Consider the following 26,410-nt stretch of genomic DNA (forward strand, 5'->3'; position numbering starts at 1 on the left):
GACCGTCCACTGTGGCTACCATCTTGTCAAATTGTATGACCAAGTTATTGTTTAATAACTTGAAGCAAGTTGTAACTGAAGTTGTTGATTTTGAGTTAGACTAAAAAATGCCTTAAGACGACTTTTCTGAATTGGCGCCACATAAATAAGTTGAAAAGAGCTGAAATGAGTTGCGTTGAAAGATAGTTTGAGGGCTTTGAGGAACACATTTAAGGAGGTTCTGACCACATTTACATCTCTGGAAGAACCACCTCTTAAGCAGAAATGATCAGAAATGTTCTCCAGTCTCATTTCATCATTGTGTTTATGATGCGTTACCACAGTAATGGCTCCCTCGCAGCTGCAGGTCTGTACATGGAGCTGCATGGCTGCAGCTGCATGATCGAGGGAAGCTGGAGCATAGATTGAAGTGAGCAGCCTGCTGTTTGCTGCTCACGCTGAGCAGCGCTCCCTGCTGAGTTCAGTGGGAGCTGGCTGCAGAGTTGGATTCAGTCATTTTATTGCTGGTTCTTACTCAGTTTATGAGTTCTAAGATCAATCTCATAAGGAACATATAAAAAAAACAGTTATGGTGGTGACACAGATGTTTTGTGTTGTTGTTTTTATTACCAAAAACATTAAACTGTTACGTTGAGTAACTTTTTCCAGTGTTGTCTTTATAACTATAACTCTCTCTGCCACATCGGAAACGAAGATCTGGATCAAATCCTGAGTGATATTGATCCATCCTGGTGTGATTAGTGATTGGAGTTACCTGAACACTAATCCTCAGTTTGTGTGTTTCCACCAAAAGAACTCTTTTTTTTCATTTCCTCCAGTAGTAACAGCTGGAAAAAGTCTTTTTTGCACATATGAAAATACACTAGTTTTGGTACGTATGAAAAACTCCCTCATACCCAAAGACCTTTTATCAAAAAACTGGAGTTTTTTTCAAAATCGGCCTGTTTCCATTACGCAAATTTATTTTTGTAACTTCAAATTTGTTCAATTCTACGGTGAACAGAAGAGGTTTATTGAGAGCTGATGGCCAATTTCCATCAGTTTGTGAAACCAAGCTTGTGCCGTTAGCACTGAGCGCTACACAGCGAGACAGGAGAGCGTAGCAGCAAGATGGCGGAGCTGATCTTTGTGTTACAGCTTTAATTTCTTTTAATTTAACAATCCACAAACCTTTCATTCACATATCAACCACACTAATGTCCTAAAACTGTATTGTGGCTTACCAGACGACATTGGATTGATTTATAATTTCTATTTGACTCTTTCACAACTTCGCCTTCTTTTATTCAGGCCTTAAAATACAATGAAACATGGAAACGCCTTAAGCTAGTTAAGCTTCTTGTAATGTATCCAAATAATATCTTAGAGGCTGAACTGTGAGATTTGTGCAACAATAAATAAAAGGCTTAAAAAAACTGCAAAAAAAACAAAAAATGAAGACGGAAAAAACTAGGGCTGTCAAAATGAATGCGTTAGTTCGCATTCTTTTAACAGCGTAAATGTTTTGAACATGTTTCTGTACTTTTTGGACATCATCTGTTCTGCAGTTTGAGTGTAATTTCCTTTTCTGTTTCAGCTGTTTCTCTATGGAGCCAATCTTCCGTTTCTAAAAAGTAATCTCTGAAAATATCTCCACCATCTCCTCCACAGGAAGAACACAAAAATGTATGTACTGTTGTAGACAAAACAACGTAGCAAAGCATAATTTTGCACGCAGCAATTCACGACTGAAGCAACACTAAACATAAAAAACATGAATAACAATAAACACATAATCAATGACAATTGATTTGTAATAAAAACATTTAACAATTAATTAGTCCTGATTAGTTGACAGCAACCTTGTGATTAATCAGATTAAAATGTTATTATTGAACTACAAGCAGGAATGCAGTGGCCTGTTTTAACTTTTCTAGAGCCACAACTTAGACAGTAGTTCCAACTGAACACCCTATGGTGATAAAAGTCCTTCGTGTCAAATGTGGTCACTTCAGAGTTCAGGACAGACCAGAAGCTGCAGTAAAGTCACCATGCAACACGAGAAATCTGCCAGAACCATCAACTCTGACTGTATGATGTGCTTTTGTCTGCAGATGTGAGATAAACGACCTTCATGGAGCATGAAAGTTTATCCAGAGGCTGGCAGCTGAGGAGAATCCTGGGAAAGGTCAGAGATCTTGGCGTTGTAGTCCCCACAGCGGGGGTTCGGGGTAGGAAGGGGCAATAGCTCCTTGAGGTTGGCGGTTTGTGAGTGGGTGGGAGAAAAGCCCAAGGAGCTGGATGGAGTCTTCAGAAAGATGATGGAGAACAGGTATGACAGCAGCTCAGGCGAGAGAGCTGGGAGAACTGTTGACAAAACAAAACCGGCCGATGACTTGGACACGAGGAATGCTGGGATCAGTGTCGAGTGTTGGGAGTGTGTGTTGGCTGGGAGGGATCTGTCAGCGAGTCTCTCATCACGCCAGAAGGACAGAAATGTTAAGAGCTGGTTAAGAGAGTTTCCTGCCCTTCAAACACTGGAAAGCAGGAAAAGTAACGTCCAATTCTGGTCAGGAGTTGTTTAGTCACCATCAGGGAGTTTTTAGTTCCTCCAAAAATGACATTTTTATCAGGTGTTCCTTTCACCTCATTTACTTTTGAGGAAACCAACAATAAAACCAATCAGAAAAACTTTTTTTTTTTTTACAAACCTTCATCATTCAGTGACCGTGATTGGGACAAACTCCAAAGTGTTCTGATGAATGAAGGTCTGGTAGGAGTTAATAAAAAGCCTCAGACTTTATGAGAAAACCCGGCAGCTAAAATTTCTTGTTAAATCTGTTATTGAGATGAAAGAAGTTGATTAACACTATTACAGCTGGCTGGAGTTATTGCTTTAGTCAGTCAGGCTGCAAAAGGGCAGACCTCTGGGAGTAAATGCGATAAGCTACTGGACTACACAGAGTGCTAACTGGACATTGAATGGACTCCATGACATGAAGTCAAAAGGCAATGTTGCCCTTTCTCTTGGTCCTTATGGGAAACATGGTAGTATTGATTAAAAATACCACATTTTCTTAGCATTTACATTAAAAACTACCAGCGCAAATCCTCGTTACACAATAGTTTCTTCAAAGGAAACTTTTCAGTCAACCACTAATGGTGCATTCACACCAGCCCTGTTTAGTCTGCATTAATCAAACTCCAGTCCATTTGCCTGGAAAGTCCGGTTCGTTTGGGGAGGTGTGAATCAAACTCCACAAAGCAAACTTTGATCTGTCTACAAACTTCTGTGTTGTTTCAGTTAAAATAAACTCTGGTGCAGTTCGATACGCCAGGCGGACTGGAGACCGCTCCAAACGCAGGAAGCAGAGAATTCTGGGTAAATGCTCCCAGATCTTCTTCAGAGGTTTTTGTGTTATTTCCTTCGCTGGTTCTTGCTGCAGCGCTCCCACAGGCGAGGAGGGGAACAAGTTGCTCAAAAGATTTGGGCATGTTGTCTTGGTACTGCCGCTTCTCCAGGAGAAAATCCACAGAAGAGTTATGTGAAAATAATTATTAGCTTTGTTCCACAGAGAAATGTGCAAATAGGTAAATCTTTGAATACTGAACCACAATAATATTCTTAAGGGTCTTTGTCTGAACTGTGATTACATCTGGAAATTGTTTTACTGCAGAATATGAAATGTGAAGTTTTAAAAAATGTTTATTTAATTTATTAAAATTCCTTCTTAAGTTCAATCCATTCTGCAGTAAAGCTGAAATATGTTTATCTCCCACACATCTCGTAAATTTTTCCTGAAACAGCAAAATATTCCCATGCATTTCATGCATTTACTTCTTTATGATGCAAATAGAAATTACTCAAAGAGACCTAACTGCCTGTTTTTGCCGAAGTTTTCTAATCAAACATTCTGTCGACAACCACAAATTCACTGCCTGTAAAAAGTTAGAGCTTACGCTCTGGCATGTCCACTCACATTAAGAAAATCCCCCTTGTTTTTTCCCCGGGTCAAATCATAAAATCCCCATTTTTTCCTGACACACAACTCCTCCTGACTGCTCACACAATGATTCACACAGTCATTCTGTTTTACTGTGACCTGTCTGGAGCCTCACGTTTCCAAGGTGGTTAAAACATGCAGAAAAACAATATATTTGCAAACATGAACTAAACCCAGGGCTGACAAACCAGAAGGTGGAACAATGGAAGGAGAGAAAGGAGAAGAAATGCCGTTCACACGTCCCCAACTGTTCACAGATGCAACAATCTGCCAGTTTCACACATTCCTCTGGCCTGAGCGAACACTGCGCCGGTTCATAGCTGTGAAAACCATCAGAGCTTCCCATTATCCCACGGCAGAGAAACCCCTCTGTGAGGTCCACAATGAACGACCTGTGTCACCAGATTCCTAACATTTATTGCGACTTCCTACATTTCTGCTGAGGACAGGTTTCGTATCGTTTCCATAGAAACGGAAGTGAAAATCCGTAGACCTGCTGGAGTTGATGATCAATGATAAAGTCGTGATCATTTAAAGATCTACTATACAAAATTTGTGTTTAGTATGTTCTTGTTCTTCCATTTGGATTTCTACTTCGTTTAAAAACACCCAGATGATTTTTGGCAATAAGTTAATGATTTTTGGTGTCTGGAAAATGAGAAGTTTCAAAAACCTTCAGAATTTAATGTCACAAATTTGCAGGCACTCCTCCTCATCTAGGAACCCCAGCGAACCCCTACCCATTACCTAGCGAGCCAGGCAGAGTTCCAGCATGTTTGGTTAGCTGGTTTTACAGCTGTATGCGCTGTGCAATGGCTGCTGGAAAAGACAAGTGTTTTGCTGTTGACTTATCCTTTAGTTTGAGTTTCTGATCAGTCAGTAAATCCTGAGATTGCTGTTGCTATGAACAGAAAAAGAATCACAGAAAATGGAAATTTTTATTTTATTTTTCCAGTGAGTTCAGTATTTGTTATAAAGTTGACCTATTATGCTTCCTTGAACAAGTTAGGGTAAGTCTATCAGCGATTCAAAACACATTCATCACATTTTTTGCACAGAATCAGTTTTCGGGTGATGAGGTTTTAGCTGTTTTAGGGCCTCTTGTCCAAATAGACTGGGTGTAAACTCAATTTTTGCATTTGCATGAGAAAATGGCGGCCAAAGTTGCAGAAGGAAGAACAAAATCAGATTTCTACAAGATGAGCTCCTTTATTTTAAAGTTTTTTTGTGATAATTATCTGCAGATTTAGAAACAAATAGCAGGATAAGCCTGTAATAAATGTAAAACTGCTATAGTAGATGACAAAACTTTCTTTACTCATCATAGTTTCATTGAGTTGCAGCGTTTTCTGCTGCTCTTCTGCCAAAAGGTCAGAGGTCGTCCCCTGCATCTCCCCTCCTGCAGTTGCATTTTCATATTGGTTCTTGTTTAGATCTTTTAAATGTGTTTCTAATTAATTTCCTTCCCATGTTTCTCATAAAGACACAAAGTTTGTCATGGGATCTCGGAGCGTGCTACAGAAAACATCTGAAGTATTTCTGCCGCTGATAATTCCTGAGCTGATTTACTGTCAGTTCGAGGGCGCGGAACTCAAAGTGCGGTTCACGTGAAAGCAATAAACTACAACGAGCGAGGAGGAGCAGCTAGACCAGCAGAGAAACACCCCGAGGTGTTGGCGCTGCAGACGGAGCAAGCGCGCCTCCATCCCGTCACTTAGAGTCCAGAAATCCTCCTTTTGGATTTAATTAAATCCTGATTCTGGTCTGGAAACGTCTCCCTCAGCAACAGATGAATCAACATGTCAGCGCAGGGACTGAGTCAGTGCATATGATGTGGGACAACTTGGTCCCTCTTCTCACATTCTAACGCAGCCAGCGTGACTAAACGCCGTTTACTGTACAGTTTAAATAGAGTGCAGGAAGACGAAGGCTTTATGAAGTGAAAGCTTGTTAATGCTCCTCTGAGCAGCACTGCTGTCCACCATCAATCAACAGTCTACAGTATATAACCACAATTACAGCTCTGCCTTAAATCTGCCTGGTGATCCGCAGAGCCGGAACATTCTGATAAAAACCGGTTTTCTCTTTTGAAAACTGTCCCTAAAATATGTTTGGCCAGAAAAAAAAGTGCTCCATACATTTCTTTAGCATCATTCCCAACAATCCAGCAGCTGTTTCTAATCTTTTCTGCACGCTGTCTGATCAGACCAATTTTTATCTGTCAAGTGAGAAAACTGCTACTTTTCTATGGATGGGGGGATGCACTAATTAGAAATTAGTGACTGATTTCAGATTGCCCATGTTGTTTAACTTTATCGTTCCATTTTAAAGACTTTGGTTCGGAACAGGGTTCATGATTGTATTTTAAAGGTTAGTTTAAGTTCAAACTGAAAACATCCATTTCCCCTGGACTTCAACACAAGTTACCAAAAAGGGGGATATTAGTACTTCATTTAATCAAGTTTTTTTTTTTTTTTTTTTGGAAATCGCTGCAGCTAAAATTAAGTATTTCTTGGTTTTTATTCATATTATTAGTATTTTCTGCCATTTTTAGGTGTCTTGTTATTTTTTTCCAAACTTAGTCAACTGAGGTTGTTGTAAATGTGCTATATAATTAGACTTGGATTTTTAGGAATCTGTTCATTAAGTCCAGATTCGACTCATCAAAAATATTTTTAACTTTTATCTCGAGCTGCCCTTCATTGTATTTATTTGTTTTATTTATTTTTAAGAATTTTTAAATAGCCGTTTAGCTTAGTGCTTCCCTCAACTTATCGTTTACACTCGCATGTGGAAATTTCTGCAAACAGATGCACAAGGATACAAACATACATCTTTGAAAAGCAGAAGAGGAACCTCCTGCACAACCAATAAGAATAATAAGTCAACAAAATACTCGTCTCTTCCAGCAGCGCACCACAGCGATAAAACCAGCAGGCCAAACGTTCTGGAGGTCAGTGTAGGTTGCTAGGTAACGTACGGAACTCTACTGGGGTTGCTAGGTAACAAGAAGTGCCGGCTGAGTTGTGACTTTACATTAAAAAAACAATAACTTGTTGCCAAAAGAATTGCTAGGTGGTTTTTTTTAGCACTTTGTTTTTAGATGTAATTGGAAACCAAATGGAAGCACAAAAACGTGCAAAATGTGAATTTTGCACAATATGTTCCCTTTAAATTAGTACTTGGAAAATCAATGCTCAGAAAGATTTCTGCTTATGTACAAAATGTATGTTTCTGTGATCCAATGAAGTTTAAAATAAAACCCACTTTTTTGAGTATATGTGACTGATATTCACTTTATTATTATTATTATTATTATTATTATTATTATTATTATTATTATTAAAATTATTATTATTCTCTCTTGTTAGGACACCTCATGTGTTGTTTCCAGAAAACCAGCGTAATCTTGACATTACATCGATGCCTTCAGCTGTCGTTAAGTGACGATAATCCCTGCGTGACAGCAACCTACCAAAGTTCATCTTTCAACGCCGTCTGCTCCTCAAAAATCACACAAATCACACCTTCGCGCACAACCGTGGAGGACGAAGACACAGAGTGTGGGAGAACTGGAGCCTGAGCACCCAGGTGGCCCTTTGACGACGACGGTGGAGTCGGTTTATGGAGGAGCGGCGCAGGATAACTAGGGCAGCTAAAGAGGAGCGGCCTGGACAGGCAGGTGAGGCAGATTGGTGTGATATCAGAGGAATGCCTCCGGGGCTGGAAGTGTGTTTGAGGAATGAAGACTTGCACAACGAACAGATCCTTTCTTCTTCAAAGACTTCGGTTAACACAGCTACTCTCACACACACTCAGGAGCGAGAACACACACCTCACAGTGGCATCCTCTAACTTTCTGCTCTTGATTCAAACACACAGTTTCCATGTAAACGCTCGGAGAATGTGTGTTTGTCAGGAGTCTTTGGAGAGAAGCTCTTCATCAAAAGAACAAACGAGTTTCTGGAGAAGAACCACATCAGTCATTAAATTATGAGGATCCTTTTTAAATAAACATGCTTTTTGTGCTATTTAATATTAAAACTCTTTAATGCTTTAGCTTGATGCAATCTTGGAATACTCTTGACATCTGAATGCATGTTAACGTTATTTTTTCTTTACATATTAATCCAACAGAATCGATCTACTGTGACTTCTAAAAGTATTTATGCTCCTCTGTCGTACTCTTACCCTCCAAACAAAAACCTCAGAGGTATTTTATTGGGATTTTATACAACAAACCAACACAAAGTGGCACATAATCGTCAAGTAGAAGGAAATTTACATGCAGTTTGTTTGTATTCGAGTTTCTTACATCAGTGCAGCCAACAACCTTTCCATTCTTCTTTACAAAATGACGAAAACTCAGCCAAGTAGGTTGGAAAAAGTCTGTTTTCATCTCGTGCCAATTCAATGCAGATATGGACTTTGACTGGGCCATTCAAACACATGAAAATGTTTTGATTTAAACCATTTCTTCTGTTCCAGCCTCAAACCTTTTGCTACTTCTAAGAGAAAAGTAGGAAAAAAAGGCATGCTGCCACCACCGTGTCTTATAATTACCCTTCAGGGTCCAATAAGCGTGATTTTTAAAATTTTTTTTATTTTACTATATACACCGATTGTAGATTCAGAACATCAAATGGTTTTTCCACATTGTTAAATAAGTCTTAGAGTTTGTTTCTTATTTTGGACTCGATTGAAAAAAGAGAGAAAATATATAAAACATTCAACTTTCTTGCCAGATAGAAAACTTTACATTGACACACAATAAATATTTAAATGTAACATGATTCAAAATGGCCGGGTAGCCAGTACTTCAAAAACAGTAAAATAACAAAAGAAAAAAGAAAAGATTAAAACTATGCCAAATCACATTTTGGACTCTTAATGCAACAAGAACAAAAGAAAACAGAGAAACCAAAAAGCTTTGAAAAGATCTAACTTTCCTGTAAACAGATTTTAATTTAAAAGCTGTAGTTTTGTCTTAGTTTAGGGGGCACACAAAATCAGTTCAGAGACCCAAAACGGCCCCTGCACCCCATTTTGAACACCCAGGTTTATACAAGATGAACATTGTCACGTTGCTGAAATATTGACCGAAGACATTTTTGCGAAAAGTGATTTTCTTTCTTTCTCTTTTTTGCCTAAATCATCTTTTGGCAAAAAAAAAAAGTCCTGCATTACCATATTGTAGAAACATTAAGTATCAGTGTGGTAAAGTTTTGAAGCTACAGGATGCTGTCGCTCTGTTTGCTCAGTTTGATGATGCCGAGTCCTCCAAGTCCTCCACTGCTTTAAATTTAGCTTCCTGTGATATTCCTGCTAGCTCTCTGACAGACTTGTTTTTGTTCTCGGCGCTCGCGGACGGCCCGATTAATTTGCATCGAGAGCTTCTCAGCAGCTTGTTGTCGGTTCCTAACACCCGCTTCTTTTTTTAGGAATAATTAGGCGTCTGCTGCTCAGGAGATACGGCGGCGGCGCGCCCTTCAAAAGGTCGGTGAAGGACGTGTCGGCGTACGGCTGCAAAAAGGTACGGATTCATCACCGAGTGTGAGAGTGAAGAACTGCAAAAACACAAAATCATACCAAGTATTTTGATCTAGTTTCCAGTGAAAATATACTACTACATTTGAATGAAATAGAAGCCTGTTTAAAATCAATAATTCCTCAATAATCTGGCAGATTATTTTATTTACACATAAGAACAATTTTATTGTTAAAAGGGAAATAATCTGTCAGTGGTCCTATGACTTTTATCATCAATATTAAGGAATTATTGACTTAAAACAGACGCCAATATCTTGCTTAAAAGTTACTTCTATGTTAGTTCTGTCTTATTTCAAGTATGATAAGATATTTGGTAAAGTTTTGTGTTTTTTCAGTGTAAAAGTCTTGATCTTGATCCAGTGCTGTGAGTATTAATATTAAAAGGTGAATTCACAAACAGAGCATGTACTCACATGTCTGAGCTTCAACAGGACACGCCTGTGGGTTTAGGATTATTGCAACAGATTAAAAAAATAAAAGAAATGTAGCTGAACTGCTACACTGCAAAAAACACAAAATCTTACAAAGTATGTTGGTCCAGTTTCTTGTGCGAACGTCTTAGTATTGTTTAAAAAAGACAAAACTAAGAAGTAAGTTTTTCACAATATAAAGGAGCTTGTTTTAGGTAAATAATTACTTAATATTGTTGCAAAAGCACAAGCAAAGTATTTCACTCATAACATGAGAAAAATGTTTTATCAGTGAAATAAGTGAAATTTATTAAATATATATAAATATAAATATTAAGAATTATTGACTTAAACAAGCTCCTGTATCTTGATAAGAAGTTGCTTCTAAGTTCATTTTTTTGTTATTTTAAGTGTACTAAGATATTTGCAGTAGAAACTAGACCAAGATTTTGTGTTTTTGCAGTGAATTGTTGCAGCTCTTTATGGGGAGATCTGCTGTCTGTCCAACCTGCATATAAACACACGGCTGTGAAGTTGGTGTGAGGGTTTTTTTGGGGGGGGAGGATTTAGAAATGACTCAAGTTTCATGGAAAACCAGTGACTTATGGCGGGACGTTAAATCTGCTGATTGGCTGAGGAACACGGAAAAGCTCCGGGTTCGAGCTTTAGAGGTGAACGATAAATACGCCGCATGAAAAAAAAGTATTTTAATGTTTAACTTCATCTGTGGATTCTTGGTAAATAATCTTGTAGAAGCTTCTCTTTGCAGGATGATTTGACGTTCTACCTGCAGGATTTTGGTTTCTGTATGAAGCACTTTTTTATTTCACAGATTGATTTTTCCCTTCTTAAGTAAATCCTGTAATGGAGTTTTTAAGCCCTGGCTTTTGGCTGCAGGATAATGTGATCTCATGTAATTTATTGTTTTTGTTGATTTATACATCTCATTGTGCTGAATTCAGCTTCCTTTAAACTTAATTTTTTTAAATTTTATTTACTTTTTGCACACTGTTATGTCAGTTCATGGTGCAGTTTGCTGCATCGCAGTTCAAACAAAGAAACATGAAAATCTTGCCCTGATTATTTCAGTCTTTGATTTATGAACGTCTGAATCTGGATATTTACAACTGTTTGCTGTGTTTTTTAAAATTAACTGTGGCTCATTATATTGGCGCTGAAGCAGGCAGAAAACGAGGACAGACAAAGCAGACGGATCAGCAGAAACTCAGAACGAGGAAAGTTTTTCATTTGAGCAGCTCTGGATCATCTCTGCAGATGGGATTTGGTTACTTCCTGTTTGGTATGATATTTCAAATTTCCAATCTCGTTTGTCTTTTGTAATCTGCCAGTAAAGATAAACGTTGAGGGATTTATAGACTCACAAAGACAAACCCTTTACTGGTCTATGCTTGGCTGTTTGTTAGCTGTCTTTCCATTACAAATGTGTGCAAAATTTTCTGATATCCTACAAACATAAAAAAAAGACAGTTTTTAAATTGCTGCGTTTCCATTAAATGAAAACCGTTAATACGTTTGTTCACACATGAGTCATTTAAAAACAAGCGGCGCCATTTTCCTCCTACCACTTCCTGTTTTCAACTTCATCATTTCTGCCAGTAGTAACATCTGGTTGTTGATCTGGTGACTCGTGTGATGAGAAAAGAGTGTTTCCATTGCAGTTTTGCAAATTTTGATACAACTGAAAATCCAACTCAGCCTAGAACAAAAACTTTTTATCAAACAAAGAGTTTCCTCTAAACTGACGTGTTTCCTTTAAGTTAATTTATTTTTGTAATTCCAACTTTCTGCCACTTCCTCAAAGAGCGCGCTCTGTGAATAATCCACTCTTTCCGATTAGCCAGCAGCAATTAACAAACACCTGGTGGAGCTTTGCATCTGCTGAGCTCCTTATAGCTGCTCCTTCTTAGTGAAACGCTGATTAAATTGTTCTTAAAGGGGTAATAGAGGAGCCATGTTGTGATGACTTCCTGAAGATGGAGTTTCAGAAAGAGCAGGAGGTTCTTAAAGAGACAGAGGCCCAATTTACAAAGCCCAATTTCTTTTAAGTCTTATTTGATATCCATACATAGATACCCCTTTAAAGGAACTCTGTGTTTCAGCATCTTTGCAGTTTTTTTGTGCTTAGCGGCTGAATGCTGCTTCTCCATGTTTGGTCTACTGGTTCACTTTGATTTTAACTTTATTTATTTATTTATTTTAACCTGATCTCACAAATCTTTACCTCGCGGCTGTTTCGCCCCCATGTTCCTCTTCTCCATCCTTGTCACTCGGTGTTTTTAGCAAACATATTCTGTGTGTGTGTGTGCATTTCGATTTCAGCTTCGATTGACTTTCTTCTGCGCATTTTTACCCAAACATGAACTGTAACGGCGCGGTGTGGCGGCCGGGTGAGCACAAAGGCTGACCTATGCGGACTGAATGCTAACGCGGGCGAAGGGACGCGCTCCGCCGGGCCAAACGGGACGACGGGAAGCACTTAAAAACGCAGCCAGAGCTGTTGACTCGCTGGTCCGTCTGGGATGAGAGCCGGAGGGACGGGGGTGAAAACGAAACGCTCCGCCGCCGCCGGCCTCAATCAATGAAGGGCACTTATGAGAAGAATGCGCGCTGCTTGGAGGGTCTGGCATGAATGCCCCAGCATTATTTTATTTTTAATCCAGCGTGTTTTCCCGTGGCGTCTTCCCTTCCAGGAGAGGAGCCTCGCTGGAATGTCCCTCCTCTTGACTTTTTTGCAAACAAGCTGCACAAACTGAGTTATTGAAATCCGCTGCAAGTGAAATGTTTCTTCCAGTGGTTTGTTGTGGAGCTCTGAAGGTGATGCTCAGGCTGTAATCAAAGAAGCATTGATGTTCTGCTCCAACACCTTGACGGGGAAAATGGAGCCTTTGTCCGAACCGCTTTGATTATTTCTCCTGCTAATGGCTGCACTTGTGTCAATAAAGTCTGATTATGGGTGTGTGGGTTTTTTTGTTTTTTTTTTGTTTTGTTTACTGAGCTGCACTTTCAGCAGTTGCCACCCATGACTATATTTGACTTCAGCTGAACAAAAATGTAACTGCCCACAAGATTCCCAGATAGTCTGGCAGCATTTAAGTTTGACCTCTGACCTCAGCGGGAGTGTTGGTTGGCTGTGGGAACAGAGGAGATGGTAAATTTGGGCTCTACCCTTTATCTGCAGGACTGGGCTTTCAGTGAGGGGGCGGCGGAGGAAGAAAAGTGTTAACAGGAAGATGAGGGACAGAAAGGAGAAAATAAACAAGAATACGGTGCACAGGTTTGTCATTTATTTTGGTTTTTCTCTAATGTACACAGAGCCATGACTATTCATACACAGTCAACTATACACCACATTTATTTTTAGTTCATAAGTGAGTTGAACCTCGACTCCGTACTTTTTATAGCCATCAGGAAACTGAAATAATCTGCAGAGTTGGTTCTTTTCATATAAAGTTTTTACTTTTCATTAGGATTGGGGCTTTGAGAGGAATGAATGCTTAAGTTTTAGCTAAATTTCCCGACCCCAGGATGAGTTTGGATGTGTTTGGTCCTGTGGACGTTTCAGTAAAACTGTGTAAGTTTGAGCTTTTTCCTCCTTCACTATCTGGAGAACAATAACTGTTTCCCTTTATAAATCGATTAAAATCTGTCCAACGGTTTTATTTTTGTTTATTTTTGAACTCAACATTTCTGAAACTAAGATGCTTTTTGCACTTTCATCTCCTCTGCTGATGACAAGAAATATTAAAACATCTCCTGTGTCACTACAATGACTTTTAATGATTTACCTCATTCACACGTGATTTTAATTGCATCTCTTATTTAATGGAATCACCGCAATTGCAAAATTATGTTTCCTCACACATTTATATTAGAAATGTGATTAAAAATCCAAAGAGTTGTTTTTTGGCTACAATGAAACTGAGAATATTTGTTGCAGTCTGTATGAAACTTTCAACCCAAACCAAGCGAAGCGTAACCAGCTGTGAAGCATGGGAGTGGTGGAATCATGCTGTGGGAGACGAAAACACAGTATTTGATCTCAAGTCTGCTCCAGTCGGTTGAACCTGCTGGCAGTGAATAACTTTATTGTCAACAATGGCGGCAGACAAGAATCAGTAGCACTTAGTGTCAGATAAGTTATCTGTAAACATTCAGATTAAGAGTTGCTTTTGTTCAAATATGATCAGATGAGTGAAGAAACAGCAAACTGACACCTCAGTGTAACTCTCTTTCTGTCTAATCACTCATCTGTGAACCCTCTGTAACCCCCCGCTGTGACCTTTGCCCCCCACAGCCATCTGCCTGCTGACAGGTGAGGCGCCCCAACAGAAACAAACTGTGACGACAGCGAAGTGGCCGCTGCCACTGTTTACACCAGGAGTGTAAGGTAAAGAGTGTGTGTGCTCGCGAGGTTTTTTTGTTGACCTCCCACAGGGAATCCCACACCAAATCCACCTGAAAAAATAAAAAAAAGGTAGAAAAACAATCAACCAGAGTCTGTTAAAACGCCAACACAAACACTCCCAAACAGAGATTCTGCTGATTCTGATGCCTTGGAGTCGACACACACACACACACACACACACGCACACCCACACACACACACACACACACACCAGTGGGACGTTAAGTCAGTCTGTGAAAAGAAGGACTTTTGTTTCCTAAGTGTAGATCCTTCCTCCTCCTCTTTTAATCACTTACAAGACACACAAAAGCAATAAAAAACTTCACAATGCTAATCGATGCTCAACAAATCTAATTTCAACGTAACAGAGTTGTTGGAAGCACAAGTAAAGATTTATTTGATATTTGATAATAAATAGAATTAGTTGTGTCTCTTTACAAGGGGCGCCTTGCAAAATAAGGTCAAAGGTCAACATAAAATAAGGTCAAAGGTCTCAGTGAGTTGGACATGGATTTATTTTAACGTTATAGATGTTAAGTTTGTCAAAATTAGTTTATTTATTATTTGAATTATTTGTTTCTCCAAATATTTATTGCTGATATGTTAAATTCTGTTCTGCTGCGTTTGGCAGTTGCTGGTTGCCGTAGCAACCGCTGGCCGTCAGCTCCGCCCCCTTTTTTTTTTCTGCTGCCATTTGAAACTGTGGTTTGTATCAGAATCAGCTCCTTGTTTTCTTTACAAAAGTTATATTTTAACATATATTTCAGACAGATTTAATCATATACAGTGTTCATGAGTAATTTTGCTGTGTTTTGTAAATGTTTTTAACATTTACAGTTATTAATGTTGTCCATTAATAATGCTATATTTAAATTTACAACTCCTAACTGCTGCCAACTGCTCATTGGTAGATATTGCTCTGCAGTTTGTTTAGGGTTGTTTATTATATTTTATTTAATTTATAGGAGCAGAAGCTGCTGGACTGACGTGGTTAACTTGATTTCCTCTTTTGTTAGGATAAATTCAGTGAACCTGAATGTTTCTATCGTGGAGTCAACCTACCAGACCTGAGACGAACATAGAGGGTTAGTGGAGGTAACACACATAAACACCACATTACACACTGCAAAAAATAAATCTTAGAAGGTTTTTTGGTCTAGTTTCTAGTGCAAATATGAAAATAAGAAAAGTAACTTAACAGCACATTTTCAGCAAGATAAATAAGGTTTTTTTAAGTAAATCATTTTTGATTATCCACCTAAAACAAGAGTCAATTCTAATAATTAAAAAAATCATTTGAATATAAATGAATAAAGCATAAATTCAATTGGCAGATTTTTTTTTTTTTACTCAAAGCAGGAAAAAAAAAAAAAAACTGGAAAAATGTTCCGGTTCCAATCTGCCAATTTGTCTCGTTTGAAGTGTACTATGATATTTGCACTAGAAAGTAGAGCAAAATACTCTGTAAGATTTTGTGTTTTACAGTGCAGTTATAAAACTACCAGCCAGCAAAGCAAAGCAATGCGCAGTAAACTGTGACTGTTCCTGAACTTTCCTTTAATTTAATCAGAAACGTTCTGCTGTTTTGTCCAAGGACCGTAAAAGTAACAAGTAATGGTTGTACTTTTTAATCGGTCCTTTGAGCTTTGAAAGATTTGAAAGTGACCACAAGAAACTAACTTTGACGAGAACAGAGGTAGAAAATGTTTCTGGCATTCTGTTTGACTTTTTATGATTGGTGATTTTCTACTGTAGGGTTGAACATGCAGTACTGAGTCATTACTGATCATAAAAATGATGAAAGTACATATTTTTTATTTCTTAGACCTGTTTTCATTCCAAAACTACAGTACTGTCAGTCCTGCTTGAAGCCGATGTTTCTTCTTTGGTGGTTCGTCTTAACTGGGAAAGGAGTTCATTCCTCCATGCAGAAGAAATATAAGCTTACACTGCAAAAACATAAAATCCCTCCAAATATGCTTGCTCTAGTTTCAGGTGGAACATCTTAATAAACTTAAAATATAACCAAACTAACTTACAACTAACTTTTTAACAAGATAGAGGACTTTGTTTTAAGTCAATAATTCTTGAATTTTGATGGAAAGTTTTCATTCCACTGGCAGATTATTTCACTGATAAAATTGGAAAAATGTTTTGTTATAAGTGGAACCATCTGCCGTTGGAACTTGTACGTTTTTAAAATTAATATTAAGGAAATATTCACTTAATCAGGCTTGTATATCTTTCTGAAAAACTACTGGTAAGTGTATTAAGATAACCACACAAGATACTAGACCAAAACACTTGGTAAGATTTTGTGTTGCACTACAAAAACACCAAATTTTACCAATTATTTTCATGTAGTTTCTAGTGCCAACACACTAGTTCAACTGAAATTAGACAAAACTAACTTATCAGTAACTTTTCTTCAAGGTATGGGAACTTATTTAAAGTCAACAATCCCTTACTTTTGGAGGAAAAGTTCTAATTTCATTGGATTGGATAAGACATTTTTCCCATGTTATATGTGAAATAATAACTTTTCCATCAATAGAAAGGAATTGTTGACTTTAAATAAGTTCCTGCATCTTGTTGGAAAGTTCCTTGTAAGTTAGTTTTGTATCATTTCAAGTGCATTAAGACATTTGCATTTGAAACTAGATTAAAATACTTGGCAAGACTTTGTGTTTTTGCAGTGTAACCACATATTCTAATATAAATATTACATCCAAAACAAACTGCTTTGCTGTAGTTTCTGCCTTCATATAGGAAGTTGCAAACATCCGTCGTATTTTCCATACTTGTAGGAATAAATTAGACTCTCCATGACTGCAGATTAGCTACGTGAGCATTGAGAGATTATCACTTTAGAGATTAAAATTAACGATGCGATCAAGGCTAACGCTTCCAAAAGGATGTTTTTATTTTTCTTATACCTGCTCTGGATTCTCCACTGTGCATCCTTTGTGTATGGAAGCGTTATGTTTTATTGAACAGTGCTGTTGCAGTAAACGCAGCAGGGGTCATGATCTGTAGCTCGGTTCGGAGCGAGTGGGTCAGAAACTCACTCCGATGCACACGGTCCATGCATGGCAACAACATGAGCAACCCAAACGAAGCAGAATTCATATTCAGGACTTATCGATCTGTTGTTTCTTCCTGTGGTACAAACTCAGATTTTCCACATTTTATTTACATGGGAAGGGATGAATCCTGACGGGTCCGTCACTCTGCATACACCGGACCCCCACAGTAACGCTGCGCAGATGGTTTACGCTGTGAAATATCCATCTCAATTCCTTACTAAGATCCTGGAAAAAATGATGCATTTTGGGATTTTTTTCAAACTGCATTAACTATTAAAGAAGTTAGACCTTTGTTGAAAGGAAATATAAATAAGTCAGTGTGTACATACAATATTTACAACACCTTCTCAGCATCAAAATGAATTAAAATTATGTTTGTTAAAAGTAATAAAACAATGAATACCAAAAAACAGATTTATTTTCAGCTACAGTGATTTTCCAAGAAATTAAATGCTAATATCCACCTATTTTTCCTTTTTTTTATTTATTAAAAATGTCGCACATATGCCTTAAAAATGGCAGACAGTTTCCTATTTTTTGGGGTTGATGTTTTTGTTTTATTTAATTTTTTATTGATCTTGAAACAAATTTTTATGCAATAATCATCAACAAAAGCAGGATATGCTCCCTCCTCTAAAAAAATAGCTTAAATTAGCCAAGTTAGAAATAAAAGTCTTCCTATTTGCAGAAGCTAAGATAAAAACAAAAAAGATGGAAATAAAAAGACAAATGCTTTGAGTTGCTTGTATTTTAGGGCGACTTTAATTTTTGAGTGAAAACTCAAAACTCACACAACGCCACATCAATTTACATCAAATCATATTTAGGTATTAGAAAGGCCTAGTCAAAGTCTAAATGTATGTTAATCCAATTCTGACTTTTTCTGTCACTTCACACTAATTGTCTTAAATAAAAATGATTGTAATGAGACAAAACGTGGAATATTTAAAAGCAGTTTGAATATTTTTTGAAAATTGCTGCACCAGACGTTCTATTTTAATTTCTGAAATGTAGTACATCTCTCCTGCTCATGTCTCCCGGCTTCATCTCGTCGTTTCACTACATCAGTAAAACGATAAACCTGCCCATCTGTCATGCTAACCTGAATTATGGATGAATTTTGGGAATTCTGTCCTGATCAGTATGCCAAACACAATCACCGCCGTTACCGCTGAAACAATAAAAACCACCTGATTTCTTCTCTGGAGGACTTTCCTCTCACACAGTGAAACATCCTGCAGTTCTGAAAAACACCAACCATGAAGCCCGTTCGCTCCCTGCTGCGGCTTTCATGAGATTCTTCTGATAAATTAAGATTTTCATCGTTTCTTGGAGCTTGGTCAAGGACGCTGGGAGATTTTTTTTGCTTTTCGGATGTACTGTACTCATTTTCTGTTCAGACACATCTAAAATACTCTTTGAAGCCTCTAACCGAGGGCTCTCCTTCTCGCTGATGACTGGTTTGGGCTCCTGTCTGCTGGATTTATTTATTTCTAACTCCTTAGAGAGCGGCGTGGAGAGGAAGGGTGGAGTAAGGGGGACTGGATGACTGGATTACAAGAACATGAAACATACTGTTAGCGTATTCCAGAGAGAAACCATTTGCAAACAAGTGATGCACTGCAAAAACACCAAATCTTACCAAATATTTTTGGTTTAGTTTCTGGTGGAAACGTCTCAGTTTACTTGAAATAATAAAAATTAGTGGAACTAGAACTTTTTAATCAATATTAAGGAATTATTGACTTAAAATAAGCTGATATATCTTGCTGAAAATCTTAAGTAAGATGTCTCCCCTAGAAAACAGACCAATCCTACTTGGTAACATTTTGTGTTTTTGCAGTGTGCATTTATGCATTTAAAAGAAAATAAAAAATTTGTATATAAGTTAAGGTTCCCCCCTTCATGTAACAACATCCAGCCAGGATTTTGCATCATCATCACGTCTCGCTAAATTGTGCTTCACTTAATAATTTTTCTATTCTATTTTAATGCTGCAAGTTTTACATAAATGTTGGATGAGCACAGAAAATCTGACTTCTTTATCTAAATACAAATGCAAACATTTCTCCAAATTTGCTAAAATTTAAGAAACAACACAGCTGTGAACTAAATATTTAGTAGTTAATCTTAATGTTTCAACATGCTGTAGCATAGTAACAAAATTAAACATTCATAAGTATTTAATAGCTTAAGTTTGCAAAAAAGGAAAAACAAAAGGACTGCTATTTGCCTCACAGAGTAGTGAATTAGTGAACTGCAGTGACCTCTGACCTTCCAGTGTCTAAAGGCCAGCAGCAAACATCGGGTTTCTCTGAGGAGCTAATTAGGAGTCATATGTTACCATTACTTATGATCAGCTCTGCTTCTGAAAACTTAAATTTATTAAAAACATGACATTTTTAAAGTTCCCTCTAAACGAACTCACCTGCATTTTCAAACGCTTTGCATAGAAATTCAAAGCGGCCGTTTGATTCTCTCATGAATTCTTCCTCTTCCCATCGTTCCCAGTGGACCCACTGGTGAAACGTCCATGCAGCAGAAGTAAAGACACTTACAGCCTCGTTACAAAAACTGTTTGGTAAATTTGGAAAATTTCACATTTTGGACAACTTCATGAGGCACAGCTGTTTAAAACGCACCGTGAGGAAGAATGTGGACGTGGATTCCCACTTCATTTAATCCCTCGACTCAGAAACCAGTAGAACGCCAAACCAGTGGATGGTGTTACTGGGACGACGTCCATCTGCTGTTAAACAGTTTGGATCTGAAGCCAGTTTCGCTCAGAGATCCTGTTTAATTCTAATTTTAATTCTTACCAGCCAAATAGACGCTCAACTGTAACAGAATAATCAGTTTATACACTTTCACATTCTTACAATGTTTTCATCAATGTTGCCATTTTTGTCCCTCTGAAAACTAGAGGTACAATATTTTTCTCTTTATTTCTATACTTTATATTGATAAATATCCAGAAAAATCTGTTGTGCATTCTCATTAATTCGTACATTATTAAAAAGAAAAAAAATATTAAACACTATTTTCTGTAATAAAATAAAATTATGAAAATAAAGTCATAATATTACGAGAATAGATTTGTAATATTATGACTTTATTCTCAAAATATTATGACTTTATTGTATTATTTTGTCTATCATCTTATACAACTTTATGTTTTAGATTTTCTTTAAAATATATAAATTTTTTAATTATCTTTAATAAATAAACAGAGCCATTTATTTCTTGGAAATAAACAGAATTTTTTTATTCTCTTAAATATATATATATATATATATATATATATATATATATATATATATATATATATATATATATATATATATATATATATATATATATATATATATATATATATATATATATATTTAATGTTTTTTATTAGAAATAAAGAGAACTAAATGTTTGTGTTTATTTTAGTTCCTGTTTTGCTGTGGAGCAGTTGAGACCGGCTCCAGTCAGACTCTAATTGAACCAGAATTAATCAAGCAATCAAACTTACTAGCATAAAGCAGCCTTCATTATAAAATCAGATCAAATTGTTACACAGAATTGCAAACAACAAACTCACAAAGACAGAAAAAAAATTATTTCAAGAATAAAAACTTTCCCCCAACAGGGAAAAACACAGAAATGCATGGAAAGTGTAAGGATTAAAAAGATGATGAGGTCGAGGAAGATAAAAACTCTAAGCAACCTCTGGATGGTAGCTGGGTACCTCATTTATGAAAACACTTTTATTTACGTTTAATTTCAAGCAGAATTTAGATGATAATTCATAAAAGTGGAAGCAAAATGTGTCAGTGGTGGGTCAAACAACGGTTGTTTGGTACAGAACTCCCTGTGACGGCCCGCTCCGGTCCGCTCCGGCCCAAATCAGAATGAAATGACAAAAACTGCTGAAGTACAAAGTGACTGAGTGTCCGAACCAAATGCCCTCCTAAGATCCTGTCCTCAAATCTGATTGGATGTTTCCTAGTGAAGGAACAGCTTTTACTCCGATGACACCAGAACCCGATAGCCCCTGAAAGCAGCCCCCACTCCCACAGCATCCCCTTGCAGGTCGCAGACCTAAGCCCGGTCCAGATCCACAACACTCTGCTGGACCAGAAAACCAAACTCCCACGACCCGCTCAGCAGTCCACCGATCTGGTCCTCCTTAATCCAAGACGTGACAGTTGATCTCTTGTCCAGAACCTGAGAATGAAGTTTCCCATGGAGGTCAAAGGTCCCTTTCTGCCCTCTTTCTTTCCGTCGTTCCCGTCATTTATGCAACGTGGAAGAGACATCTGGACCAAGAGCGCCCAGAATGCCCACAGTCTTCAGTCCGCTTTAATCAAACTCTAGTTGTGTTTGTCTAAAAGGTCCGGTTGGTTTTGGGAGGCGTTAATGTGTAATCGACCAAAAAAACAAACTCTGGCCCGTACCAGAACCGAACCGAACCGAACCTCAGTCTCAGTTTGGTTGAAGTTTCGAAGTTTTGGATGTTTTGAATGCATATGTGGACGGGAAGTGGACCGGATACTGCGGTACTACACCGTCCTCATCGTTACAAAGTCCGTGAACTTTGTATCTGACAGCCATCTTGGCAGGCAGTTGCTATGACAACAAGCCACAAGCTTAGACGTAGCTCTCGCCTTGTTTCTATCCAACTTGTAAATAATATAAATACATTATAACTGTTACTTAATCACAATTCTGGAGTACTCTACCCAAATGTGTGTAATACTAAGATAAATAGCACTATTTTGCTAATTTTACAATAGCCTTAGCTTAGTTAATGAAGCTATTTCTTCTAGCTAAGACGGACAAGTAGCACCAGAATCCTTTTACTCATACAAAGAGTTTGTACACTGTACGTAGCGCAGAGCATTCTGGGAAAATACAACTAAAACAAACATGCTAGCCTAGCACTAGCAGGAGAAATGGCTTACAATTTTTATAAGAGACAAAAACGAAATCCTACAACCGCTAAAATCTGACCCCAGTCCAATTTGTTTACATTGTACGAAGAAGAAAGCTTGAGCTCCCGTCGTCTTCGAAGGTTTTCGTGTCGTTTCCTTCAGTGGCTCTTGGTGCAGCGCCCCCACAGGTGAGGAGGAAAACAGGTTTTTCAATTAGTTTTGATCATTTGACACAATAAATGTTGCAAATTTGGCCCCAAATCGAACTGAATCTAATAGATCATCAGATGGGAAAACAGTGTAGGAAGATCTCAACCACTCCTGGCGCCCTGGCGACCTTTCAACCCATGTCAGTGACCTCGACTCAAATCCTCCAACTTTACTGCTTCCTGGGACGACATTCAGTCCAGATTTGCCCCTAGTCTTGTTCTGCAGTCCATACATTGTCACTCATAAATCCTTTAATAATTAAAGACGTCTGGTTTTATTTCTTCAATAAGCAAGATACAAATTGATCCATAAAGATCCACGCACCGAACAGCCAGACCCATCAATCCACCTCGTTGTTCCCAGTAGGACGTTAAGCTCCAGATTGCACATGATTTAATTCAGCAGTTTGTTGGTCTCAATGTAGAAAACAAACGTCTCCTCAGGAAATGTAACACTAAAAAATGCAACAATCTGCAGTACATATGCTTCTTGATTTGTTTTATTATTTTAGATACCTGTGATTTCATAAACACAGTGATAAAAGGCAGTTTTGTGTGTAAGAGGAAACGTGCATCAGAGAACTAATGAGGCCGATTGGCTCAATTATAGAAAATAAACACAAAAATAAATAAAGAAAAGCTAAGTAGGAAGCTATAAGGAATTATAATAAAGAACAAAATGTGACAGTAAATCAAAATGCTGTTTAATCATTTATTAGAACAGAATAAACTTTTAGTATGTGGGGAAAATCCACTTGTTACAGCAGCACAGCAACAAACTGAATAAAAAATTATCTAAAACAATGTAACTGTATATCAATAATGTATAAAATCGAATAGAAACTTCTATATTTATTTATTTCAAATATTTGTTTTTAGTTTTGTTATTACAGCAGCAAGTCCCAAGTTTATTTTATGTAACTTTTATTAAAAATGATATTTTTGCATATTTGTTTGAATTGTCACCATGTCAAGACAGATAATCTGTGAAAAAGATTGTTTAGTTTTTTAAGCGCCGTCAGAATACTAAAAACATCCAATCAGAGCCAGGGGGCGGGGCTTATCGCTGTCAATCAACTTCATGTACAAGCTGTTACATGTGTTAACAGAGTAACATTTATTTTATTTTGTTTCATTTTATTTTATGTATTTTTTTTAATAACAGAACAATATTTTTGTTTTTAAAAACTGTTTATCTACCATCATCACTTGCTATGCTAACTAAATTCAGAACAGTGTGATGGACAGCGCTAAGACCCGCCTCCTGGCTCTGATTGGTCGTTTCTAGTTAGCACTGGGAGAAGACAGAGCAGCTAGATCTTTTCTCATACTATTATGACACAGTGACAATTTCAACAAATATGTAAAAAATATATTTTGTTAAACTTAAATATTGCTGTTTATAATAGTAATATTGTTTTTGGCTAAACTTTTAAAGAAGCTAAATTTATACAAACATTGAAAGCATAATGTTTATTCCTGCATCATTATTGACTGACATTTAATCCTGAACAACCAGAACATGGCAACCTTTGCTCTGCTGCTCCCGGCCCTGAGTTATTGTAGAGAAGCCAGGCTGCAGAACGGGAGTATTTTTGTTTAGCAGGGCAGGGCAGTTCAGGCTCTCAGAGGCAGACAGACAGGCCGGGCCAGTATATATTTACCCAAACGGAGGGGAGAGGAAGAGAGGCTTTGGTTACAACAACACACTGAGCTGCAGGAAAAGGGGCATCAAACGTCCAGGACGAGCCTGGAAGGCAGGGAGGGACGTCTGCTTTAAGGTGCAGGATGTTTCCATTAGTGCTAAATGTCTATTTCTAAAAGGAACCAAAGTTTTGCTGTTCTTTTGTATTCATCTTGACTTTTGGTTTGGTAGTTTATTCACAGTGCGGAAAATTTACACTGCAGCATTAAAAGAGGTTTTTAAAGCAGTCAGCAGAAAGAAATAATGAATTAAAGACCTAATGGAAAACTGCTGGTTCATTTATTTACAGTGTGACACCTGATTTATTTCCCAAGCTAAGCTAATTTGTAGCGCTGTTTACATTTATTGAAGGTTTTCAGTGTACAGGTGTGACCTTTACTGTCAGTGATGCGGCTGAGTCTCTGGGACAAACATCAGCACAAAGTAGGATTAAAATAAACCTCAACTTTAATGCACTGTTTTTATTTTTTATCTAAAAAAATGTTTCTTTTACTTAACAATGAACTAAACATAACGTACTTTAACTAAACATGTAAAGTTGTCAGATTTCTTGTTTGAAATGAATGTGTAAATTATTACAGATCCAAAACTTATAAAGGGTGTTTGTGAGTTTGTCCTATTAAAATAAATTTAGCAAATTTTCTAGGTGAGATTTAGAAAAAAAATCTAACAATATTTAATAAATTCTGAGCAATGAAATCATGATTTAGGTCCTACTTATTAATTTAGTGGAGTTTAATAAATTAACTAAAAATAAGCATTTGACTAAAAGGCACTTGTTAGAAGAGAATAGAAAAGGTGTGTTTATAAGATGAATCAGTCGTGTTGTTGCTAATATTTTCTGTTGTTAGGATATTTTACTTTGTCTATGATAATTTTACCCTGGTTAAAAATAGAAACTCTCCTCTATGTGACCAACAACTGAATGTTACTACTGGCAAAAATGATGAAGAAGACAACAGGAAGTACTGGATCAGTCAGTAGCTGCGTTTCCATTACAAATGTGCAGAAAACTTTGTCAATATAAAAAATTTAAATAAAAAACCCAGTTAAAATCACAGGTGAATAACTCTGTGCTCAAATTCAAATGTACTTTATTGATTCCAAAGAAAAATTAAATGTTGTAGCTCATATTAATTCAGATTCTTCAAAGAGTTGTTGCGATAACTTTTTGAAAATTAGACTACTTCCTGTAGTCGTCTTCTTTGTGGTTTCCAACAGTAGTAACATCCGGTTGATCATGTGACTTGTGTAATGCGGGAAAATTGTTTCCACTGCAGTTTTGCAAAGGTAAACTAATTTCAATACGACCAAATTGATTTTTTGTTCAGTAAATTTATTTTCAAAATGTGAAATTGAGCAATAGAAACGCAGCTAGTGACTGTCGGTTTGTGTTGAGAAATAAAAAAATTAAATCAGTACTTTGGTCTTTTCCTTCAGTTTCTGCTTCTCTGCTGTTATAACGAATCAACAAATCGGCGTTCCGATTGCATGGAGGACACTGTAAAACGAAAGAGAAGCAGCAGCAGAAGCAGCTGTAAGTTTCAGATAAAGGACCTGCGGCTCCAGAACCGAACACAAACAATGTCCTGAAGATAAACGAACATTTGGCCTCAGTGGCCCCGAATGTCAGAAATACAATAAGCGTATTATTCCTGCAACACAGTGAACATACTCACACATGCTCATGTGAAATCTCAGGCGTGAAAGCACATGCACACACGCAGTATCGTATGCACACATCACGCTGTGGGGCGTAATGTGTAGGAACAGGTACTCACCCACACACGCTGCCGCACCGCTCAGTGGAAATGAGCTGAGACAATGTTTGTTAGTGTTTCTGATGAGGAAAATGAAAAATAATGAGCCCACCGCCTCGTCTTTGTTTCTCAGACTTCGACTGGTTTCTCTTTTCTCCTCATTAGTAAAGAATGCGTTCCAGACGACTCCGTTTCTCCGTGTTCGCTTTTGGACCTGGAAGTGTTTCTGGACAGTAGACGTTCGCTGCCAGGAGAAGTTTTACAGATCGACCCGCAGATAGATCATCTCTCACGAGGTCAAAGGTCAGGTGCATGTAAAGAGCTTCAGACGCATCAGTAACCATGAAGAAACCATGAAT

General features: G+C 37.6%; 1 long non-coding RNA gene across 3 annotated transcripts in view; it reads left to right on the forward strand.

Annotated features, from left to right (window-relative positions):
• Positions 1–26,410, forward strand: part of LOC122840044 — a 69,488-nt gene that overhangs the window by 30,959 nt on the left and 12,119 nt on the right. For 2 of the 3 annotated variants that reach the window (XR_006372162.1, XR_006372163.1), the window contains exons 4-12: positions 1,577–1,665; positions 2,094–3,361; positions 7,355–7,665; positions 9,425–9,516; positions 13,143–13,238; positions 14,259–14,351; positions 15,386–15,454; positions 25,732–25,828; positions 26,217–26,354. This is a non-coding gene — a long non-coding RNA (uncharacterized LOC122840044). Of the gene's footprint in view, positions 1–1,576; positions 1,666–2,093; positions 3,362–7,354; positions 7,666–9,424; positions 9,517–11,123; positions 11,244–13,142; positions 13,239–14,258; positions 14,352–15,385; positions 15,455–25,731; positions 25,829–26,216; positions 26,355–26,410 lie in introns of all 3 variants that reach the window. The other variant, XR_006372161.1, reaches the window with a different exon arrangement.

This window comes from Gambusia affinis, linkage group LG11, assembly GCF_019740435.1.
Source record: "Gambusia affinis linkage group LG11, SWU_Gaff_1.0, whole genome shotgun sequence".
NCBI lineage: Eukaryota > Metazoa > Chordata > Actinopteri > Cyprinodontiformes > Poeciliidae > Gambusia > Gambusia affinis.